Source organism: Eucalyptus grandis, chromosome 5 (assembly GCF_016545825.1).
Source record: "Eucalyptus grandis isolate ANBG69807.140 chromosome 5, ASM1654582v1, whole genome shotgun sequence".
In the NCBI taxonomy this organism is placed as follows: domain Eukaryota; kingdom Viridiplantae; phylum Streptophyta; class Magnoliopsida; order Myrtales; family Myrtaceae; genus Eucalyptus; species Eucalyptus grandis.
This window is the reverse complement of record NC_052616.1, coordinates 55,969,452-55,992,662: the sequence shown is the minus strand read 5'-3', so window position 1 is coordinate 55,992,662 and position 23,211 is coordinate 55,969,452. Positions and strand designations below refer to the sequence as shown.

The following is a 23,211-nucleotide window of genomic DNA, read 5'->3' as shown; positions in this document are numbered from 1 at the left end:
CTTAGTTTATTTTCTTTCTATAATTACTTTAACCTTTGAATACCGTATCATACAAACTTTCACAAAACTCTCAAAGTTCTTTGATTATTTTAGAGACATAGAACCTTTAGAATTTTTTCCATGTAATAAATAGATCAAAGAAACGTGGACGTTTAGATTAAGTTTAACTTTAGCTTTTCTCATACTCATAGATTTGTCAATCTCTTATATTTCTTTATTATCTGATATAGTACTTTGATCCAAACCCCTTTTAAGTCAAATTATTCCCCTAGAGGAGTAGCTCAAAGACAAAAAAAAAGCCGACCAATTCATTCAACAGCGTGCAAAAATCTGACTTTGCATCTCTACACAACGGGTCGTGCTCGGAATTGTTTTGGATGAAAGAATGCAAGAGTATTATGATCTCTCACGTCACCTTCTATTCCTTTCCACTATCCCCACATAGAAAATTATGTACGGCTTCATTTAAAAAAATACATCTTTATCCATACTCAGTGACATTATTGAATCCTTATTTCTTTGGTTTTGAGATTTTCTTTTCTAATGACATAAAGATCCATTTATATTTCAATAAGCCTAGTGGGAACCGTGTTGGTTCTATCCGTGTAATTCTTATGCACAAGCCAAATTCTAAACTACTAAGATAACATCATAGAGTTTTGTTTTAGAAAAATAATGGGCTTGTTTAGTTCATACGATCAACTTCTTAAATGATATATAGGGCTATAATTGATTTTGGTATATAACCGATTATATAGAGGGTCACTTGCAATTTGACATATCTCCAAGTAAAACAGCTTCGTAGATTAGTTTTAATAAATCTAAACCTTTGGTTTAAGGTTTTAAATTGTCTGAAGAATTGTTCTCATTGTTGACCACAAATGCGAGTATTACATTTCCACTCGATATAGCAAGTCAGCAAGAGTTTCCTGCCAAGAACCTCCCTTGGAAATTTTTGTTTTGCCTTTTATTTTGGACCAGCATTTGAGAAGTTGGAACTGATGTTCATAGAAAATCCTTCCCTCCCTCCATCAGCACTTCATTCAACATCATCCAGTGCCTCAAGTTAGGTCAGTCAAAGGGTACGAACACCAGCTCTAGCAATCCCATATACCATAACCACTGTATGTATATAGCCCTCACCCCCAAGAAAACCTTATTTATATTATTTCGACCCGCACAGAAACAGTGGTTAACTCCTAATTTTCCAGTCGTTTGGGGAGTTCACTTCTTTTCATTTTGTTAGAAGTAGGTGCTCGTGGGGGAAGAGGGCTTTTCCATTTCAAATGATTTGACCCAACTATCGGTTCACCTACGATTACCTTATTACAACTTCACCCCATTTGAAGACCCATTGTGGTATGCGCCGATGAGACCACCGGAAGTCTTTATGTCCTTGTTGTGAACGAAAATCCAAAGCTATTTAAATCGCATTGAGATTTTTTCCTAAAGACGATAATCAAAGAAGAGAGTTTTTTTTTGTAATGTGAGTTCAACTAGCCTAGCAGTATTGTTATGCTATATTTGTAAAGACGCTCTTGTGGGACTCATTTCTGGCAATCAGAATATAAAGCTTCCAAAATTAATTGCCAAAATTGGCACTTATGCCGGAAAACCACAAAAGCTAACTTTAAAAGAATAACATAAATCAGAATCTTGTCATTTAGCACAATATTAAACACCTATACGGAACAAAAGTTAACATAAACCTAGCTTTCCATATTTAATTTAGGTTGCGGTAGCTAGTCTCTCCAAAATCTCAAACTAATAAGCAAATATTTTGGAACTATGCATTAGGTGATCATGACTAGAGCGAAAATTTTTGTGTTAGTGACATGCTCAAGTGAGGAAATTTTACACTATTTTGTAATGGTAATCATATGAATGATTATATGTCGTTTCATATGATATACGTTTATAGCAATAATACATAAACAGAACAAACCTTGCATTGAGCAAAACGATATACCTTTAACTCCCAATAGAGTAAGTTTCTGTGGTCAAGAGTTGACCGAAACTTTTTATCAAGTGATAGGACGGTCTTCTCATTTTGAATTTTACCGGAGAAGATGAAAAATTGGACTTTGGCTTAGTTCCGCGTCTGCAACGGACGGGTATAGGTTTATCAACAAGAAAAAGAAACGTGACAAAATTAAAAAGGTGAAAATTGATTGATAAATTTATCACACAAATAGCGTAACCAAATCAGTTGCATCAAGTTAACCACGTAAAACTGATGCATAGAATACTCTTTCTTATATGGAAGGTGCCCCGAAAACGTTACAAACTTAATATATGTCGTCCTCATGCATAGAGTCATCTAATATATTGTTAGGAATCCGAATCTTCAAAGTGAAAAGATATAGAAAAAAAATACATGGATTTTTAACATAGAAAACACTTTCCAAATCCAAAAGGGAAAAAAACCATGATGTCCCAACTATCCAAACTCTTTAGTATCAGCATCAATATCAAAATTACAAGCTTCAAGTTACAAGTTTACGACTACGACAGATATTGCCTTACGAATATAATAGGAGTTTAGGATTCCACTAATAGTAAAAGTTCTTAGTCTTGATATCACTTTTCTCTACAAGACTCCACAACTTTATCACGTGTATCACCAACCCAAGTGGACAACATGCTTTTGTCCTAAAAGAGAGAGTACGCAACACGCTAGAGAGATGCGATGTCATGCAAGTAAAACATGCTAGAGAGATGCAATCGTTGGGGTCGCCGATTGCCGAGATCGAGACCCCGTTGGTCGAGGTCAATGGTCGATGTCGAAGTCATGTACGTTGAGGGTCGACCCTTCATCTTTCTAAACTCCATTTTTATCTATCTCTGCAATCCTTCAACAGTGTGGTCGCTGAGGTTGCGTGACCTCAGCATTGCCTCACCTAGCATCGCGCATCCTTTGTAGCCCTTGCCTAGTTTGTGTCAATCGTCTAAGGGACAATTCTAGGTTGCCCTAAGGTTGTGCAACCTCAGCAGCCCATCATCCAATGTGGTGCGATCAATCTTAACTACTGCACAGTAGCCAACGTGAGAAAGTTATGGTTTTAATCGATTGGCGCTTTCGGATTAAGGATTTGCAGAGAAATGGTGGATGGGAGATACGCCTGCAATCAATCTCATGTACCTCTCTTCAACGAAGAAGAAAAACAGCGCCCTTTATTTTTCTTTTCTATTTTTTAATTTCAAATTACTTTGCAAAACACTGCACCAAAAGTCACTAGTCAAACGCCAATTGCTCTGAGCAAAGTACACTTGAGCCAAGAAGCTTTGGCGAAATGACTATGCATTTTCCTGAAGTGAACCAAACGCAGAAAAAGGCTATAAGCGTCGCTGTCTACTAGTACACAACTCTACATTTTTATCTGGCTTGAAAGGTACGCTTCCTTTCGGGGTTAAGGATGTAACGTCATGCAAATAAAACGCGCTATTTTGGTAGCGAATATTCTTGATCTGAAAGGACAAAGGGTCTGACTCTGGCATTCCCAAAAAAGGACAAGACCCACATTCTTGTTTGTCTTTTTGTGTGCGCTGGAGGGCTTAGAATTCTAATGATTTAATATCAAATATAATTTCGTTAGTATAACAAATTTTGGATTACTATAAAAATAATAATTTGTTATGACTACATATAATTGAAGGACCGAACTCCATAATAATTTATAATTATTTGTTAATTAATTTTTTATAATCTATAATAGACTGTTATTCTTACAGTAAATTAAAAATTATTATTTAATCATTTCTCTATCAAAAATATTAAAGGAGTGTTGTTGACTCTTTTCATGAAGGACATTGCTAAGCTAACAGCGCCATCCTTCCTAGAGGATAATGGTGAATTCTACCATAAGTGCTCTTTTTGTAGATAATTTGGAATCGAAAAGTTTAGAAATATGGAGGGTGACCATTGAGAAGCAAATTTAGCAAAATATTCTATTCGATGAAGGCCACCAAAAATCCTAAAAATTTATGATATATTTATGTACAAAAAAAAAACAAAAAAAATTCTTCATTACTCAATTAAATACAAATTAGTCTCTCTTTCTATTGTTAATATATCTAGGTATCGAGATATTTTTAGTTCACAAACAAAAAGTTGCCCATTCAAATCTCATTAACTATATATAAACTATTTGGAGTCAAAGTGATTTGTATAGGTGAAAAGTCATGACGTATTCCACTTGAATTGCAATGCTCCATGGATTATTTTACTTTCATTATTGCCCGTGTGAAAAATGTTTTGCGATAGTGATGCTCTCATGCTCTCATGCTCTCATATTCCTTTCCCTTTCCCTTTCCCATTCATGAATAGCGAAGACACACGCTCTCTCTCTCTCTCTCTCTCTCTCTCTCTTCCTTTCTGTTTTTTCCCCAAATTTCACACCCCCTCTTCCTTATTTTCTCCGTCCGTCGTGCCGCCAATAACGTGCGGCAAGACTAAAATTGGGATCTTGCGAGTGGAGCAACAGTAATGGCTACTATAAATCATGAAGTCCCCATTCATTCATCAACCAAGCCAAAAAATGAATTCTTGCTTCATCATCTCCCTCTGTCTCTCCTCCTCCTTCTTCTTCATCGACATTTTAAGCATTGAGGCTGCACCCGAATATCTGTTTCATGATTGCCCGAACACCACCCTCTTCACTCCCAACTCCACCTACCGATCCAACCTCCACGCCCTCCTCTCTTCCCTCTCCTCCGCCGCCGCCGGCAGCACCGACGGCTTCGCCAATGCCACCGCCGGCCAAAGCCCTCTAGAACGGGCCTATGGGCTCTTCCTCTGCCGCGGCGACCTCAACAGCACTGAGTGCAGCCGCTGCGTGGCCACCGGAGAATGGGATATCCTCCAAAGATGCCCGAACCAGCGAGTCTCCACAATATGGTACGACCAGTGCATGTTGCGGTACTCGAACCGGTCCATACTCTCTGCCATGGAGCGATCTTTGGATCGTGTTTTGTATGACGTTGGGAACGTCACCGACCCAACCCGTTTCATGCAGCTTCTCGGTGAAACCCTGAACGATATCGCCACAAGGGCTTCAGCTGGCGGGTCAGGGAAGAAGGTTGCAGCAGCGGAGGCAAACTTCACTAGCTCACAGAAGTTGTACGCACTCGCACAGTGTACGCCAGACTTGACGGCGTCAGACTGTGTCAAGTGCCTCCAGTTTGCGATCGCTAATCTGCCACAGGGGAAGCAAGGCGGGAGGTTGCTCGCTCCAAGCTGCAACTTGAGATATGAGCTCTACCCTTTTATGATGCCTCAGCCCTGCCGTCGCCGGCCCCTCCACCTCCGTTCCGGCACCTCCGCCTCCCGCTCCGGTGACCGGACCTAAAATTGCATGTGTGTGTATAGCTTGTCTCCCTCCATCCAGACTCTCCTTTTTCATAATATTAAGTCTGATTTTGCCATGGCCTCACTGGCCGTGGGTGAAGGCGGCCTCGCCCATGGCCACGACGATCTGGGCGACCAGCCTCGCCGTGGGAGCTCCCGAGGAATTTTACTTCTAAAGGAAAAAAGAGAAGAAAAAAATATATATATATAAAAGGAGAAGAAAGGTGAAGGTGAAGTGGGGATGAAGAGGGAGGGCACATCAAAAAATTATGACATGGGACCTGTCAAAATCGTTAACATGGAAAATCAGATATATTCAATATTTCACCGAATATAACCGATTTCACCAAATATTTCCGATTCATCTAATAATCACTTTTCGACTTGACGTATGTCTTTTTCGCAACGTTTTTGGCTTCCTTTTGCATCAAGATTTTGATGTTGAACGTATCAATGTTCTGTATCCATTAATTTGGTCATCGTGGGTCAGCCATCATAAAATTATGTAATTATTCTTCGAAGAAAACGACGTGATTGATTGATTAAATTCATGAGGTGATGACAATTGAGGATCACAGAGTGCCTACGAGGTGGTACCCATGGAGTCCGTTTCCAATCGCCTTTCTTTCCTACTTTCTTAAAAAAATTTCCTGTTTGATAGAAAAACCTTATTTACTTTAGGCCCTATTTATTTTAAAAAATATCTTTCTAAAAACAATTACTTATATCATTTATAAAAATTAACGAATGAAAATATTTTTGTCGTCCATTAAATTATTTAAATATAAATTGTTGTCGAAAATGAAAATAATTTTCATTAACTAATTATTTTAAGACATGCCAACGATCGCTTTTAAGAAAATGTTTTTGGGCTTTTCAATTTCCACAAAATAATCAGAACCTTTATATAATTTGAAAAAATAAGTGACCATTTTTGTTCATCAAATTCATCAATGAAATTTATTAATTTATTTACTCCATAGGAAAATCTAACTTTATTCTAATTGAAGACTATCATGTTAATTGAATGCTCCTTTCTTCTTATTCATCAATAAAATTTATTTATTTTTATATTGACAAGGAAAATATCCTTAAGTAAATAATTAACGCATAAAATGAAATGTAGAAATTAAGATAAATCTTTCTCCACGAATAATATAGATTTGCATCTTATTCTTACACATTCTGTCAGCATGATTTTTCGGGAAAAAAAATTCTTTATGTGATGGACGATGGAAATATATAATATTTCATCCCGTTGAACATGGTGGGTCTCACATCTGCCTATTAGGTTAGATTGTTTAGGTCAAAATTGGTAAAATGTGGCTTTTACTCGATCAATGGTTATTCTTATACATTCTCTCAACATCATTTGTTCTGGACATTTACTCATAAAGCATACTCTTTTCTCTTCATTTTTCACGTTTGCTCTGGCTTATGGTAATTATGAAATCTCATCCAGTCATAATCTCATTACTGATGCTATGGAGATATGGTTGCCCATATGCAGTCGAAAGCAATATATTTACTATGATAATCATCGTAATCGCCGTTTCTGTCGTCTCAACTGTGGTGGTTCTCTTCCTTGCTCGGTGTTTCAGTAGGAGGAATGCGACCAACACACATGCAGTCGTCCAAGGAGGTCAAATCGGTAAGAAATACGTACTGCTGCCGTCTACCTGGATAGAATGATAAAACTGTGTAGGCAGGATGTACTATTCTATGCTTTAACAGAAATGACCATCCCGTTTTGTTTTGTTGCGTAGGCCTTACTGAAATTACAAACTCCCAGTCCATGTTGTACGATTTAACCACCATACTAGCCGCCACAAGCAATTTCTCTTGTCAAAACAAGTTGGGTAACGGCGGATTTGGTGAAGTCTTCCTGGTACGGCTAGTTATCACACTTGAAAGATCCTGTGTTAAAAACCCTTGAAGATCTTTGATTTGGCCATTTTGAAAAGTTGTGATAAGAAACTACTCAGGTGTACTTAAACATCAAAATATTAACCTCCCAGGGTACGCTTCTTAATGGACTACCAATAGCTGTGAAGAGACTATCCCAAAGCTCCGGGCAAGGTTTTGAAGAATTTAAGAACGAAGTCATGTTGCTACCGAAGCTTCAACATCGAAATGTCGTGCAGCTGATCGGGTTTTGCTTAGAGGGTGAAGAAAAACTGCTTGTCTATGAGTTTGTGCAGAATAAAAGTCTTGACTACTTTTTATTTGGTACGTCATCTTTTCCATATATTACTAAGCTATTGCTTTTTATGTTGACGCGAATATGTGATTGGCCTCAAATTATGTTGAATGTTTCCTATCTTTTGGAACCTAAAGTTAGTTCCTTGCATAGAATACATTCACGAGGATTTATCGACCAAAAATAACCTACATTCCAATTGTGCATACATGTAGATCCTGAAAAAACAAGCACTTGAATTGGTCAACACGTTACAACATAGCATGTGGGATTGCTCAAGGAATGCGCTATTTACACGAGGACTCTCGAATTCGGATCATCCATCGTGATTTGAAATCAAGCAATATATTGTTGGATAGTGAAATGAACCCCAAGATTTCCGATTTTGGCATGGCAAGGATTTTCGGGATTGACCAAACACTAGCAATGACCGAAAGAATTGCGGGAACTTAGTAAGTGTTGTTGTGCTCCGTTCTTTGCTTTTTATGCTTACGTATGCTTATATTACTTATGTATAATGGTTTGCAGTGGCTATATGTCACCTGAGTATGCAATGAATGGGCAATTCTCGGTGAAGTCCGATGTCTATAGTCTTGGTATCCTACTTCTAGAGCTCATTATTGGTAAGAAGAATGGTTTTTCAACCAGGTAGATGGGGGCGAAGGTATTGCTTGCTACGTAAGTTGCACAAATCAACTCCTTAACTAAAATGAAAATGGTTCAACTAAGCAAATTTGATGTCTTCAGAAATGCTTTTCAATGAACTGTTGTCAGGCTTGGAAAAACTGGAGAGACGGTACGCCGTTGTTGGTGTTAGATCCCGCCCTAGGAGGGACATATTCAGTGAACGAAGTTGCTAAATGCCTCAAAATCGGTTTGTTGTGTGCTCAAGAAGATCCAAATCATAGACCCACAATGGCGGACATAGTCCGTGAGTTGACCAGCCACCCTGTTACTCTTGAACTGCCCCGACAGCCGGCCTTCTGCCATGGCAGGACAGGGAGACTGGAATCGGACAAATCCCCTGGGAGGTCTATCACTGGGGCTGAACTTCGGTGATCATCAGTGCACAATGAGCAAACATGGTGTCTTCTCGTTGAGGCTAATCATGTTTTGATCCTCTCGACAAGGAAGATCGTCTTAGTCTATTCATATGTATATGTGGTTTTATTGGATAGAGGAATGCAGGTTCTTCCTCATTTGAATAAATGATTACTTAGAAAGGACTAGAGTTTCACTTCATCGTCATGATTTTATTAAAGTACTTTTCACGATGTGTCAAAACATAATCTGCGCCACTTTATTTCCATCAAATTCATTAGAAATCGAGGTCATGAAGGTCATCTCCATATATGACCTTTGCATCTCCGGCTTCTTTACTCGATTATAATGGTTGGTGGTTGATCATGATGGTAAGGCAAAGCGACTTTACACACATATTTCCTTAATCCCTCGATCTCCAAAGGGCCGCGGAAAGTTGAGAGTTCGAAGGGCCTTGGAGTGCTGACTCTGACCATCATCATCGCTAAACAAGAGAAGGCAACTCACGCAATTGACCTTGTAAATGACCCTGTACATTGATATATAAAGACCCCTGTACGAGGCCAATGGGGTACATCCTCACCAGTCACCATTTACCTTATTCTCTTTCACACTTGAATGTTGATGGCCTAATCAATAGCAATATTAAAAAGTTTTTGGGATAATCCTCACCATTTATCTCTCTCTCTCTCACCTCCACCATGGCTCACATGGCCCTCGCCTTTATTTCCGTGCCTCATCAATATCGGCATTACAGTTCCGCATTGCATCGGCCCATCTTTGCTTGTGCTCACCTCCTTGTCACACAAGGAGGAGGCGGTGTCATTACTAATGGAATTGAGGAAGAAGCGAAAGATGAGAAAAGGAAAAGAAGAATATGTGGAAGAAAAGGAAAGAACGAAAATTCGGACAACTGTGTATGGTTGGTTCGTGGAACTATAAGGATTTACAAAAAAAAAAAATGTGATTAATCATCTGGGTTTGGACAAAGTATTACTATTGGGTGAAATATGCATATGTGTCCTCTTGTCATATAAATGTGGATTTCAAGGAGTATAATCCAAAGCCCCCAACAATTGCTCCATAGAAGAGGCATGTCTTTCATTGAAGAAAGGACTTGGAAGCACTTCGAATTTTTTTTATAACATTCACACTCATTGCGAGCAATTGAATACATTATCTTCATTCGTCAACATTCTTGACTTGCCTTGACCTTGGCCATTACTTTCCGTGTTGGATCGAAACACTGACTTTGAACACTTTATGTTTTACTTTCGTTGTTGTGCTTATCTACTCCAATCTCTATCGTCTTTTATAAGATGACATTACACAATATCCTCTGGAAATTTCTACCAATTGTCTAGTGGACTGGTCTTTGACAAAGATATGGTGGTGGTTGGTGTCAAGCTCATAGAGCAAGGAGCTCCTGACGTGCACTTTGGTCAAGGTCGCCGAACCCCATGATCACGTCGACATGCTTCATGTTCTCATGAACGATTGTGAGAGAAAGGAAGGCTTGGGCTTAGGTTTCTAAGAGGTGTAGGTGTTTGTGTTTTCGAGGTTGGGTGTGTAATACATGAAGGATTCTGCAACTTGAAGTAGGTTCACCTTTGGTTTCATTTAACAAACTTGAGATTAGTCTGCAAAAGAAATAGAGAATTGGAAAATTTAAATGAGCTTTAATTTCAACTTTGATTCCTAATGAACTACAAAAACTCAAGGGATTTTGCTTGTGAATTTTCCTTGTGAATTTTCCCTATAAATTTGGTCATCTTGTTGTGCACATCTTTGTTTGTGGAGCTTGTTAATGAAGTTTAAGCATTTTTGGACTTATGGTGTGGTGCTCGAGGAAGAACACCGAACGGAAGGGAGAGAGAGAGGGTAACAGAGCCGAGAGAAGTGACGGAAGTGAGACAAAATTGAAATTAATGGGTCCCCTAGGACACATGGCAGCCAATTAACGGAGTGTCTCATTGACAACATGGCAAAACGGTCTCAACTAATATTTTCTGAGGCAGTGTGTCATCACAAAAGTTGAGATTAGCTTATTGAATATACATTTGTTATAGATGGGCCCAGCCCATGTTTCATAAAGCCCAAACCCATGTTTCAATAGCCGCAGTTCTCTTTTTTCTTTTTCCTTCTTTTTGGTCGAAATGATAGCCACAATGCAGCCACTTTCAAAGTTGCTTCCCTAGATATGCGCATGAAGTTAGTGAAGGTGGTGAGAAATGCAAGAAAAAAGAGAGAGTGAGCTCGTCCGTGAAGGAAATGAGAAAACTAAGAAAAGAGAGAAATTTTCACGTGTGTACGTTTTGGGTAGCCTAACATGCCAGCATGATATAAATTCACCATTACCAACTACATAATGAGGCCTCAAAATACTCCTAATCTCTGAGGATTCTCTCCAAGCATGGTAAGCATCTGCCTCACAATGAACACTTCCTCTAGCATGAAGAAGTGATTGTGATACAAGATACATCCCATTTGTTTCCTATAGTATTGATGATTTTATCTTTTTGCTTTTCTTCATGACCGATCAAGAGAGGAAAGATTGCTTCATGGTTGGGAGACATGACATGCCTGTTTAGCTGGTGCTCTTCGTTGTAATAAATGTCCCCAAGCACTAGCAACCCCGTTACTTTTGATCAAAATCGATACTATCGATTAAATTTTTTGATCAAATTGAGTTGTTTCGTAATGTTGATGCAAATGAACTTACCACTACGGAGTCCTTGCAATTTGACTTGGCTACAACACAAGCTGCAACAAATGATTTCTCTCGTGAAAAAAAAATTGGGTGAAGGTGGATTTGGTGAAGTTTTGTAGGTACTTATTACATGTTTGTTAGAAACAATCCAGAATGCTTTACATATGAATTGAATTTAACATAATGATGTTGATGTAAAGCCTCTTTATGTTAGCTTCTAAGAAGTTGTGATAAGGAATTCCACTGGGAGGTCTGTCACTGGGGCTGAACTTTGGTGATCATCAATGAACAATATGCAAATATGACGTGTTCTCGTTGAGGCTAATCATGTTTTGATCCTCTCGATAAGGAAGGTAATCTATCATAATCTATTCATATGTATATGTGGTCTTATTGGATAGAGGAATGCAGGTTGTTCCTCATCCGAAGAAACGATTAATAAGAAAGGACTAGAGTTTCACTTCATTGTCATGATTTTCTCATAGTATTTTCATGATATGTGATGATATAATATGCACCGCTTTATTTCCATCACATTCATTAGAAATCAAGGTCATGAATATCATCTCCAAATATGTTCCTTTACATCTCTGACTTCTTTACTCGATTATAATGGTTAGTGGTTGATTATGATTGTGAGGCAAAGCGACTTTACACATATTTCCTTAATCCCTCGATCTTCAAAGGACCACGGAAAGTTTAGAGTTTCAAGAGCCAACAAATGCTGTCTCTAACCAACATCATCGCTAAACATGAGAATGCAACTCACACAATTGACCTTGCAAATGACCCCTGTACTAGGCCAATGGGGGACCATCCTCACCGGTCACCATTTATCTTATTCTCTTTCACACCTGAATTGATGGCGTAATCAATAGCAACTTATTAGTAGTTTTCTGGGATCATCCTCACCATTTATTTCTCTCTCTCTCTCTCCCTCCCCTCATCCTCGCCTTATTTCCGTGCCTCACCATTATCGGCATTTCGGTTCTGCATTGCATTGGCCCATCTTTGCTCAAGCTCGCCTTTTTATCATAAGGAGGAGGGCGGTGGCATTACTCGTGGAATTGAGGAAGAAGCAAAAGATGAGAAAAGAAAAAGAAGAATTTGTAAAAGAAAAGGAAAGAACAAAATTCAGACAACTCTTTTCTTTATTTGATGACTGCAATAAAAGAACTGTGTATGGATGGTTGGTGGAACTATAAGGAATTACAATAAATGTGATTTATCATATGGATTTGGACAAAGTATTGCTATTGGGTGAAATGTGGATATGCTTTCTTTTGTTATATAAATGTGTGGATTTCAAGAGTATAGTTCAAAGTCCCTAACGATTATTTTAAAAAAGAGACGTGTCTTTTGTTGAAAAAAGGAATTAGAATCACTTAATTTTTTTTTTATAACATTCACACTCATTGCGAGCGATTGAGTATACTATCTTCACCCGTCAACATTCTTGACTTGCTTTGACCTTGGCCATAACTTTCCATGTTGGAAAAAAACACCGACTTTGAACTCTTTATTTTTAACTTTTGCTGGTGTCTTATCTACTCCATTCTCCTTTGTCATACATAAGATAATATTGTACAATATCCTCTGGAAATTTCATTAGTGTCAATTTTCTTCTCACTTTTGTTAACCCCTATCCTCCGTTACTTTCTCTCTCTCTTCTCTCACTCATGGCATCAAAGTAGTACTGCTTTAATCAAGGTCGTCGTCGTAGAGCCTCCAGCTGAAGTTCATGGAGCCCAGGCGATGGTGGTTGGCGTTGAGCTTGCAGAGTAGGGAGCTGCTGACGTGCGCTTTGGTCAAGGTCATCGAACCTGGCGATTGCGTCGTTGCGCTTCATGTTCTCAAGAATGATAGTAAGAGAGGAAGGCTCGGACTTAGGGTTTCTATGAGGTGTAGGTATTTGTGTTTTTCAAGGTTGGGTGTGAGTTTACAAAGGTTTCTGCAACTTGAAGCAGGTTCACCTTCCGTTTCATTCAATAACCTTGAGATTTATGTGCAAAAGAAATAGAGAATTGGAAAAGCAATTTAACTAAGCTTTATTTTGACTTTGATTCCTAATGAATTGTAAAAAGGCTCAAGGGATTTTGCATGGGAATTTTCCTCGTAAATTCAGTCATCTTGTTGTGCACATCTTTGTTTGCAGAACCTGTTAATGAAGTGTAAGCATTTCTTGATTTATGGTGTGGTACAAAAGTAAGAGGAGGACAGAGAAAAATCAGGTTGACAAAAAAATTGAAATTAATGAATTCACTAGGAGAAGTGGCAGCCAATTAATGGAGTCTCTCGTTGATGACGTGGAATGATGAACCTACCTAATATTTTCTCAAGGCATGTGTTACCATTGAAGTCGAGATTGGCCCAATTGAATCTACATTTGTTACAGATGGGCACAGCTCATGTTTCCTAAAGCCCAAATCCATGGTTCAATAGCCAGGATTCAGCCACTTTCAGAGTTGCTTCCCTAGATATTGAGAAGAAATAGAATCTAGAAGATAAACTGTATATGAGAGACTAATGTATTCTGTAGTTGCTGAACAATCAATTGCAATACATCAGTTGAACATTTCTTTTCATCTTTCTTCTTGTTCAACCTTACAAAGCTTTACTATATGAAGAAGAACAAAAATACAAAGAGAAAGAACTTGAGAAGAACAGAGAGAATTAAGAGAACAGAGAGATTCAAGTTTTCAGAAATGTATCACATTGGCTCATCAGTTTCCTTCAATCTCTTTATACTAAAGCTTAACTACTTAGACTTTCTTTCAAAACAGATTTTCAACTTTAGTAACATAATGATTAATCTTGGCACACGTGCAGCTCCTTCAGTAGCTTGATCAACTTCTGTTCCTAGTTTTAATCTCTTGTTAATCTCTTGTATAGTCGGATTCTTCACAGGGATTGCCAGCTCAACTTTTCTACGGATCACCAGCTCAGGTTTTGTTTCTTCGACTTCTTTATAGCTTGCCAACTCATCTTTCAGCTTCACTTCGAGCTTGCTCTGCTTTGATTTATTCAACTGCCTTGTTCAGCTGTAGTTGCAACTCATCTTTCCCTTCTTTTATCATCTTCACTTTGCTCAGCTCCTCTGCTTCTATCAGCTTCTTTGTTCTGTGTTTTTAATCTTTGTTTTGTCTCTTTAACAGATATGTGCATGAAGTCAGTGAAGGTGGTGACATTTCATGCAAGGACAAAGTGAAAGTGAGCTTGTCCGTGGAGGAAATGAGAAAACGAAGAAAAGAAAGATAAACGTTCACGTGGGCTCGTTTCAGATGCCCCAACATGCCAACGTGATATAAATTCACCGTCACTAACCACACTATGAGGCCTCAAAATATTCCTAACCTTTATGGATTCCTGCTAAGAATAGGTAACACCTGCACCACAATGAACATTTCCCTTAGCATGAAGAACTGATGGTGATACAATATTAATCCCATTTCTTTCTTATAGTATTAATGATTTTGTTTCTTTTTGCTTTTCTTCATGACCAATCAAGACAGGAAAGATTCTTTACAGTGAGGAGACACAACATGCCAATTTAACTAATACTCTTCCTTCTGATAATGTCCCGAAGCACTAGCAACCTCATATCTAGAGGTGAGTATGGTTCCGAGATAAAATTAAGAGCCTGAGGACCTAAACAGTAGGAAATGGAAACCACTCACCCCTCCCTATATCCATTATTATAGATCAAAATCAACATTATTGATGTAATTTTATAATCAATTTGAGTTGTTTTGTAATGTTGGTGCAAACAAACTTAATTCCATGGAGTCCTTGCAATATGACTTGGCTGCAATACTAGCCACAACAAATAATTTTTCTCGTGAAAACGAGTTAGGTAAAGGTGGATCCGGTGAAATTTTTAGGTGCAAATTACATATTAGTTAGAAATAATAAGAATGCTTTACATTTGAATTAAACATAATGATGTCGAATAAAAAGAAACATGTAAAGCTTTTTTATGTTTGCTTATAAGACATTGTGATTAGGAAATAGACGCTAAGTACAAAACACTTTAGGGTAGACATTCTAATGGACAACAAATCGCAGTGAAGAGGTTATCTCAAAGCTCAAGACAGGGTGAGGAAGAATTCAAGAATGAAGTTCTATTGGTCGTGAAGCCTCAATACATAAACCTTGTATGGCTGCTCGAATTTTGCTTAGAGGGAGATGGAAAACTACTCACCTATGAGTTTGTGCAAATAAAAGTCTTGATTACTTCTTATTTGGTTTGTTGCAGTTTAACCTTCTAATGTGCAGAAAGTACCATTTGCAAGAAATCATACGTTCAAGCTTTCACTAGTTGTGGAAAATTTGAATTTTTTGGTTTTTGTTCTTTTAACTGAATATAGATTTTTCATGAGCAACCTTTGATGAATGAGAGTAAATATATTGGTAATTTAACTAACACTCCCATTTGATTATTTAGTCTAGACGAGAAGTAGTTGAATTGAGTCTTCCAGAAGCACGACAATGTACGATCAATGTAACATAAAGAAAACGGGATTGTCTTTCTAAAATGTTTATGTACATGTTTTACATTCTTTTCTTATTTATTTTTCTTTTCACGGAGTGCTTTCTTATTAATGTTTTCCGAACTTCAATGACAGGTCTCCCGTCACCAAGAATCGAGGCACATTTCAGGTGCAACTTTCCCAAGCGGATCTGGCAATTATCTCAATCTCATACTAGTTAAACATGGTAGATTTTGCCAAACGATGGATAAGGGCACCTAAGTGTCAAAAAATTTGAAAAACGTTCACCTAAGTGTAAAAAATCCACCGTATTATAATACTTATGATGAATGTTTTTAAAAAGTTATGGTGCTCAAGTAATCGGAAAAAAAAAATTATGATACCTATGTAAATGTTGTATGTAAGTTATGATAGTCAAATAATTGAAAAAAAAATGTTATGGCACTCAAGTTATATCACTTGTCGTGTCCTTTTCTTTGCTAATCAGGTGGATAAGGTTGAAGTTAGGTGGTAAGTGGGTGCAAGATGGTTTCTATCTGCATTAACTCATTTTTACGTCATACAACATTAATGATTCATATCCAAACCAAACCCAACTCTTAACAATTGTTGCCATTAAATAAGAGGTCATGTAATTTTCATGTGGCCCAACTCTAAGAGGCTATATTTATTTGTATTATTTTTCTTGAGATGCAAGTTGAGTTTTTTTCTTACAAACTGAAACGAATTCTTTCAACAACCTTATAAGATATGTTAAGGATTAATGTTTCCCATCTATTTTTTTGGGCCCAAAGAGCATCATCCCTTTCGCAAGACTCCTTCCAACACGATAAAGTTGTTTTAGATATTGACTGTAATACGAGCAAAGGTCAGCGAAAATGATGTCTTCTAGCGTTTGATCTACACACGCAACTAATATAATGTCTACAACGAAATAGACGTTTGAGCAAAACAAACTACCACAGTAATTGTCTACTTATTTAGCATTAAGTCAATGTTAATTCGTATATCATCACTTTGAAATATTGGGCACAGATTCGCAATAAAGGAGACAACAACTTGTTACGGCTCAAAAAATGGAAAAATAAAAAAACGGCCAATATATCTCAATATCAACTTGATTAGAATAGGTCAAAGATGGATTTGAATTAAAACATACATGAACCCATTTTTTGATTGGTCTTCGTTCTTTACAATTCATTTGAACCTTTCCATAAATTGGGAGTGACTCATTTTAATTCAAAACCTCATATATCAGTAGAAAAATGGGTTAGGGGACCCATTTTGCCAATACCAGTGGTCGATGGGCTCGGACTTCCCCCTTCTCTTGATGATCTCCCCATGTATTTAGAGAAAGAGCCTACTGGTATGAAGGAAAAAAATCATCAACAGATTTTCTCTCTATTCTTTTAATTGAACTTTTCGACGGATTCAAATTTTATTGTTTCCACAATAAGAATTCACACCAAACTCCTCATTTTGTCAATGTCAATTATCTTTTATTTTTTACAAATGTAATATGTTGTAAACTCAAATAGGAATTAACTTGTTGATTAGAATAGGGTTTGGGTGATCGAATCCTAGGTGGATGGTCAAACAACCACCTATTAAGGACCGGTTCTGATAAATTGGAACTGAGAACTGCCCATTGGTTCTAAGAAGCCACCCTAGGATTGGACCGCCAATCCAGTTCGATTCGCGAGTGGGTCCATAGAACTAATCGATTTATCCACACCTCAAAAGAGGTGTGAGACTTGAGAGTGAGCAATTAGATCAAAGGTCAGAGGCAACTGAGAGTGAGAGTGACAAAGGGAGCAATGAGGCCAAAGGCACTAAGAATAAGAGTGAGAGATGGAGGTGAGGCCGCAAGACGAGTGAGGCGAGAGACAAAATGGAAAGTTGTCTTTATCGCTTGCTAGAATATTCACTCAGCAATCATTGTCCCAAAATGACGTCATTTTGCCCTGAAATTTGATTTTTAATATAAATATTAATTAAATTAAATTTAAAAGAATAAATTAAAAAAGGGGAAATTAGCGAGGGACGATAGCTAGAAAGAGTCGACAACCTTGGCTAATCATAGGTGATGGCCTATATGCCATCGCATAGATCTAAGGCAAGGGGCCACGGCCTTTCCCTAGATCTGATGAGGGTTGACAGCCGTTGCCTAGAGGGGTCATTGTCACTTGCAAGAGTGGGGACGCCGGCCATAGGTCAAGGCCTAGTGACCCCGGTTGACCCTCACTCCACTGTTACTGACCCTTTGCAGCGATGGTGAGGTGGTGGCAATGAAGGCTACTAATGCCCTCTCTAATTTCCTTTTTTTAATTTAGTTTTTTAATTCAATTTAATTAAAAGTTATATTAAAAATCAAATTTGATTAAAATGATGTCGTTTTGGGCTTATCTAACCACGTTGGCATCACATGGATAATTTTTTTTTTGAACAAATGCCACATCATCTAAAATTCTCGATGGAAAATTCCACATTAGCTATTTGGTCAAAAATTCTAATCATTGCCACTTAAGTGTTACTCCATTTTTCAATTTTGACACTTAAGTGTACCCTTTAAAAGTTTTAATACTTGTATATCCACTCATGTCAAGTTTTAACACTAGAAGTGTTCTTCACCCAAAATTTGGACTTTTATTGATTTCAAATTTGGGTTCATTGTGGCCCTTGGTGAGCTTGGGCTTAGCTTAGTATGATTTGGTCTGGCTAAGTTAGTTCTTTAATGAGCTGGGCTTAGGTCTTTGAAAGGATGGCTCAATTTGAAAATCCAATTGTGCCATGAGCCTAGTTTCATGAGACCAATTGCGGTCCACATTGGGTTGGGCCCAAGGGCCCGGCCCCGGTCCCTATTTTTAGACTAAAAATTATTTTTTATTAAAAATTCCAAAATTTTGTTATTGTTCTAAAATATTAAATCTTTAAAAAAAATGGATAGTTTTCTCTTAAAGTGTGTGAATATCCTTGAAAGTCTTTTCGCCCAAAATTGAACAAGCCCTTAGGGCTTTATAATAAGGTGCAAATGTTTTTAAAGATGAGTGCTAGGTTGTTCACACTTTGCTATTTCAATTATTAAATGATTGCATGCTCTCAATATATCGATTTGCTTTCCATTTTAGCTTGGCTAGGAATGATATTTTCCTTATTTCTTAGTGCTAGATTATTGTTTTGCCTTGCAATTTATTCAATGCTTCCTTAATTGATGATTGTTATCTTAATGATTGCGCAAACGCATGATCGCATCATATATTAGTGGATATGTTTAAAATCAATCTAAAACACTTGACAAACATCTTTATGAAATGAACAAGATTAGATATCAAACGAGTCAGTTTTTCTTCGTTCGGCTTTTTTTAAGTTTGAATGTTGCTTGCTAATTTCTCTTGAGTTTGGGTGTGAATTTGAGCTATGGGTAGGTCCATATTTGCTATACAACTCGCTGCCCACTACGGGGCTATTTGGTAACGTGCCAAACAGTACCCGATTCTGATTTTTTGTTCTTGGGAGTAGTTTTGGAATAGAATTGCGTTTGGTAAAATTTTTGTTCCCGAGAACAGATTTGGAGTGGAATCAAGAATTAAAAAAAAGTTGATTTTTGTTCCAGGAACAAATTTGAAAATCAAAACCAACTCTTATTCTTCTTCCCTTCCGCCATCTCGCGGCCACCATCCACCACCGCCCGCCACCGTTCGCCGCCACCCATTGCCGCCTGTTGCCGCTGGTCACCGTCCCCGGTTCGACGAGCTCACCATAGGCTTGCCAGGCCAAGGCAAGGTCCAGTGAGGCTCGGCCGACGAGGGTCGGCCCTCATTTGGCCGGTCACCCGGTCTAGCGACTAGTCACAAGAAGAAGAAGAAGAATAGGAAGAAAAAAGAAGAAAAGAAGAAGAAGAAGAAGAAGAAGAAGGAAAAGGAAAAAAAAAAAAAAAGGAAAAAGTAAAAAAAAAAAAATTATTTAAAAATTAAAGAAATTGATTTGGAACAAAATCAATAAACGCGGTATCAAATGCAATTCTATTCCAAAATCAGAAATTTTGGACAGTTACTAAATGGCTTAAAATGCTTAGAATCTATTCTCGGGAATATAATAAAAAAGAATAATTTATGATCAGAATCTACTCCCGGGAACAGAATTGTTACCAAACGCGCACTACATGTTCGAAGAAATGCTTGAACAAAGTCCATTCAATTTAGTCTCAAATTCCGACTTGTTTAAGAGAGGCATTCAAATTTTTATGTTCAGTGCAAGATTGTTCTTGATTATTTAGTGCTTTTTCAATAAAAAAATTTGTTTCCATAAGAGTTCGGATCTCTTAAAACTTTCCATTGCCTTTGCCTGGTGCTTTGATATTGTCCTTCTGAGTATTCTTGGAGCTGTGATTGTAATGTTCGGAGGCGTTGGTCTAGTGACAAGCTGGTGGTAAACGACGGTGAGGTTTCGTATAATGCTCCAGATGGCGGTCCATAAGCGACGCTTTCTTTTGTTGATCCCAAGTTTTGATAATTAAAAATTCACGTATTCATGTTCTGGGGCTGAAGTTGGATTTTGTCGAATTCGGGCTTATTTGAGCTTAGTGTGTTTTGGGTTCTAGATAGGATAGATGGGCTTGTTAAATTAGATTGGGCCTGAACTTGGTCCATTGGGATTGGGCTTAGTCAAATGCTGGAGGAATCGGGCTTAATTCTATGAGTTGAGCCCAATTCGTTTTTCAATCAATTAAAGCCTCTTAATGTGTGAAGCCGATTTCGCGTCCTTCAGCCCAGATTAGTGTGACTTGCTGCAGCCCATTTTCGGGCTGGACCCCAAGGCCCGGCCCGGGTCCCCATTTTCAGTATAAAAAATTATTTTAAAAAAGTTTTGAAAAAAAGTTTAAAAAATAAAAAAAGTCAAAAATGCTTTCTAGGTTTGTCTTTTTCAGAATTAAGAAAAAGCTTAAAAATTAGTTTTTGAGTAGTTTTCTCTTAAAATGTGCAAAAATCTTTGATAAAAAAATTGTGTTTAAAATTGAACAAACTCTTAGGTTTCTGCAATAAAGTTTGGAAATTTTTTTCTAGATCAATCTTCTCGATTGCACAATTTCAATATCTTGATTGTGGCTTCCTAAACTACCCAAAAGTCTTTTTAATGGAAGATAACGAAAGGAAATTCATATTTTAATAATTGATTTTGGCAAATAAGCTAACTTATCCTCCTAAACTACGCAAAAGTCTCCCCAAGACTTTGAAGCACAATTTTCATTTTTTAGACAATTATTCTGGAATCTTTGACGGGCTTCCCTTGTGTCTAGGGACTCCTCTCATTCTTGACATTATCTCTTTGGTTTTGATTTTTCCTTTTTCAAGTACGAAAAGATCCTTTATGATAATGTCATTCAAAAGTCTGTGCAAGGAATCGAGTTTGCTCTACACGTCTAATTCAAATGCACAGCCCAAATTAAATCGCAAAGCCAATGTCATGGGGGGTTTTTTAGGAAAATGATAGGTTTCTTAAGGCTATTTTATACAATTAGTTAATTAAATGATATGTTAGGCTATTAGTATTTTTTTTATATAACCAAATGATCACTAAGAATCTGATATATTTTCTAGTAGCTTTGTAAACTAGTTTTAATAAATATAGCTCCATGGTTTAGGGTTTTAACTTGCCAACATATACTACTTTTCGTTGTTTACTCATGAAATACGACCATATATTATGTCATAATGTGTAGCATAGAACTTCTCAATCACAAAAAGTCATCACATTTTTTAAGTATGTGCAGTTATGTGACAAAGCCCTCTAAACATATGTTCTGTCCTTCTATATTTACTGATGGGTAACTTTATTATATTCATTTAATAATTATGTTGCATAATCGTGTTTTTCGTGAAGATGGATTTTTTTATTCATCTCTTAATATTATTATTTGTCAAATAGGAATAAAGAATTAGATATTATATCATACTAGGTGTCCGACTTTGTTAATCTCTTTCAAAGTCACATCATAATACACAATAGATTGATTTGTAAATGGATGATTATTTTTAAATATTTATTACCAAAATATTATTTCTTGTCGATCAATTAGAGATTTATTAACAAATATGTATAGAAATTAGAGATGCAGAATTAAAAATTTGTTAAGATTTGGATTTGCAAAAGTGAGTGTAAAGGTAAATTTCTGTGTAAAGCTCCTATGTGAGTGTGCCATGTGGCTCAATCTCTTGACCTTTACTCACTTCTGATATATGTAATATACATACATGTTGGAATTTTGTTTGTTAAAACAAAATGAGTGCCTTTTACTTTGTCCCACATAGAAAATGTGGGAGCAGGAGGGTCGGTTTATTAATGTGGGATTTCCCTTTTGTAGTTAAAGGAGTGATTAGGTGGGGTCCGCGTGCGGGTGCGTGGATAATTGCGCGATTATTTGGTGCACTTAGCACTTTGCACGCCCGTGATTTAATTAGCATTAATCCATTGCTATTTATTATTTATTATTATTATTATTTTTTTAGTTCAAAGGTTGCCTTTTAATTTGAGAATTTCGGAAATGAAATATAAATGAAAATTCGAAATTCTATTTAAAATATATATATTCCGAATTTTATTTGTGTCTTTTCAAGACAACCGTTGGAAAATTACTTATTCGGTTTTAATTTTTCCGAAGGATTGCAATTGTTCGTTATTCGACTTCTTCCGAAGAGTCGCATTGGTTTATCCGAACAGTTTTCTAAAGACGTGTTTGTTCGCAATTTTCACAAAGAGTTGCAATACTGTTTCATATATAAACTTGTAATTTTCGGAAAGAAAGTGTGTTGTCATTTTCGAGTCCTTTTTCTGAAAAACTGCAGCCAATTTTTCAATTATTTCTTAGAGAGACTATAGAGAAGTACTAAAATTGCTATTTAGTATTCTTATCTCGAGACTTTGTTGTATCCTGGAGGATTTTTTCCAGTGACCATTAGCAACGTTGTGGGGCAAATAAATCCTTAAAGAAAGTGATATCACGCCTCAAAGTCCGAGTTGTTTTTACTCGATCCGATTTCATTGTTAAACCCATTTCGAAGACATATTTTACATAACATACATACATACATATATATATATATATATATATATATATAATATTATAAGCAAAGATATTTTAGCAAATTAATGCAATTTGTAGAAATAAACCTATAGAGCCTTAATATCAAAGTAGATGTCGTGACTCCTTCCCTTTTTCATCACAACAGCAATCCGCCAGAAGCTCAGAATATTTGACTGAGTCAAAGCGACAATCAATTAAATATGATTGGCACTACTTATTTAGGCATTACAGAATCTTTATTTCTCCAATTAGTATCACCACGTGACGCGCCCCACAGCGTCACCCAGCCTGCCCCTCCTTCAAAATATTGATTTAACCTCATCTAAATAGTGAAATAATTAT

The 23,211-nt window shown here is 37.1% G+C and overlaps 1 pseudogene; it reads left to right on the top strand.

The window, feature by feature from the left end:
* Nucleotides 1–4,538: 4,538 nt before the first annotated feature.
* On the top strand, nt 4,539–8,606 carry LOC104431207 (annotated as a pseudogene).
* Nucleotides 8,607–23,211: the final 14,605 nt, after the last annotated feature.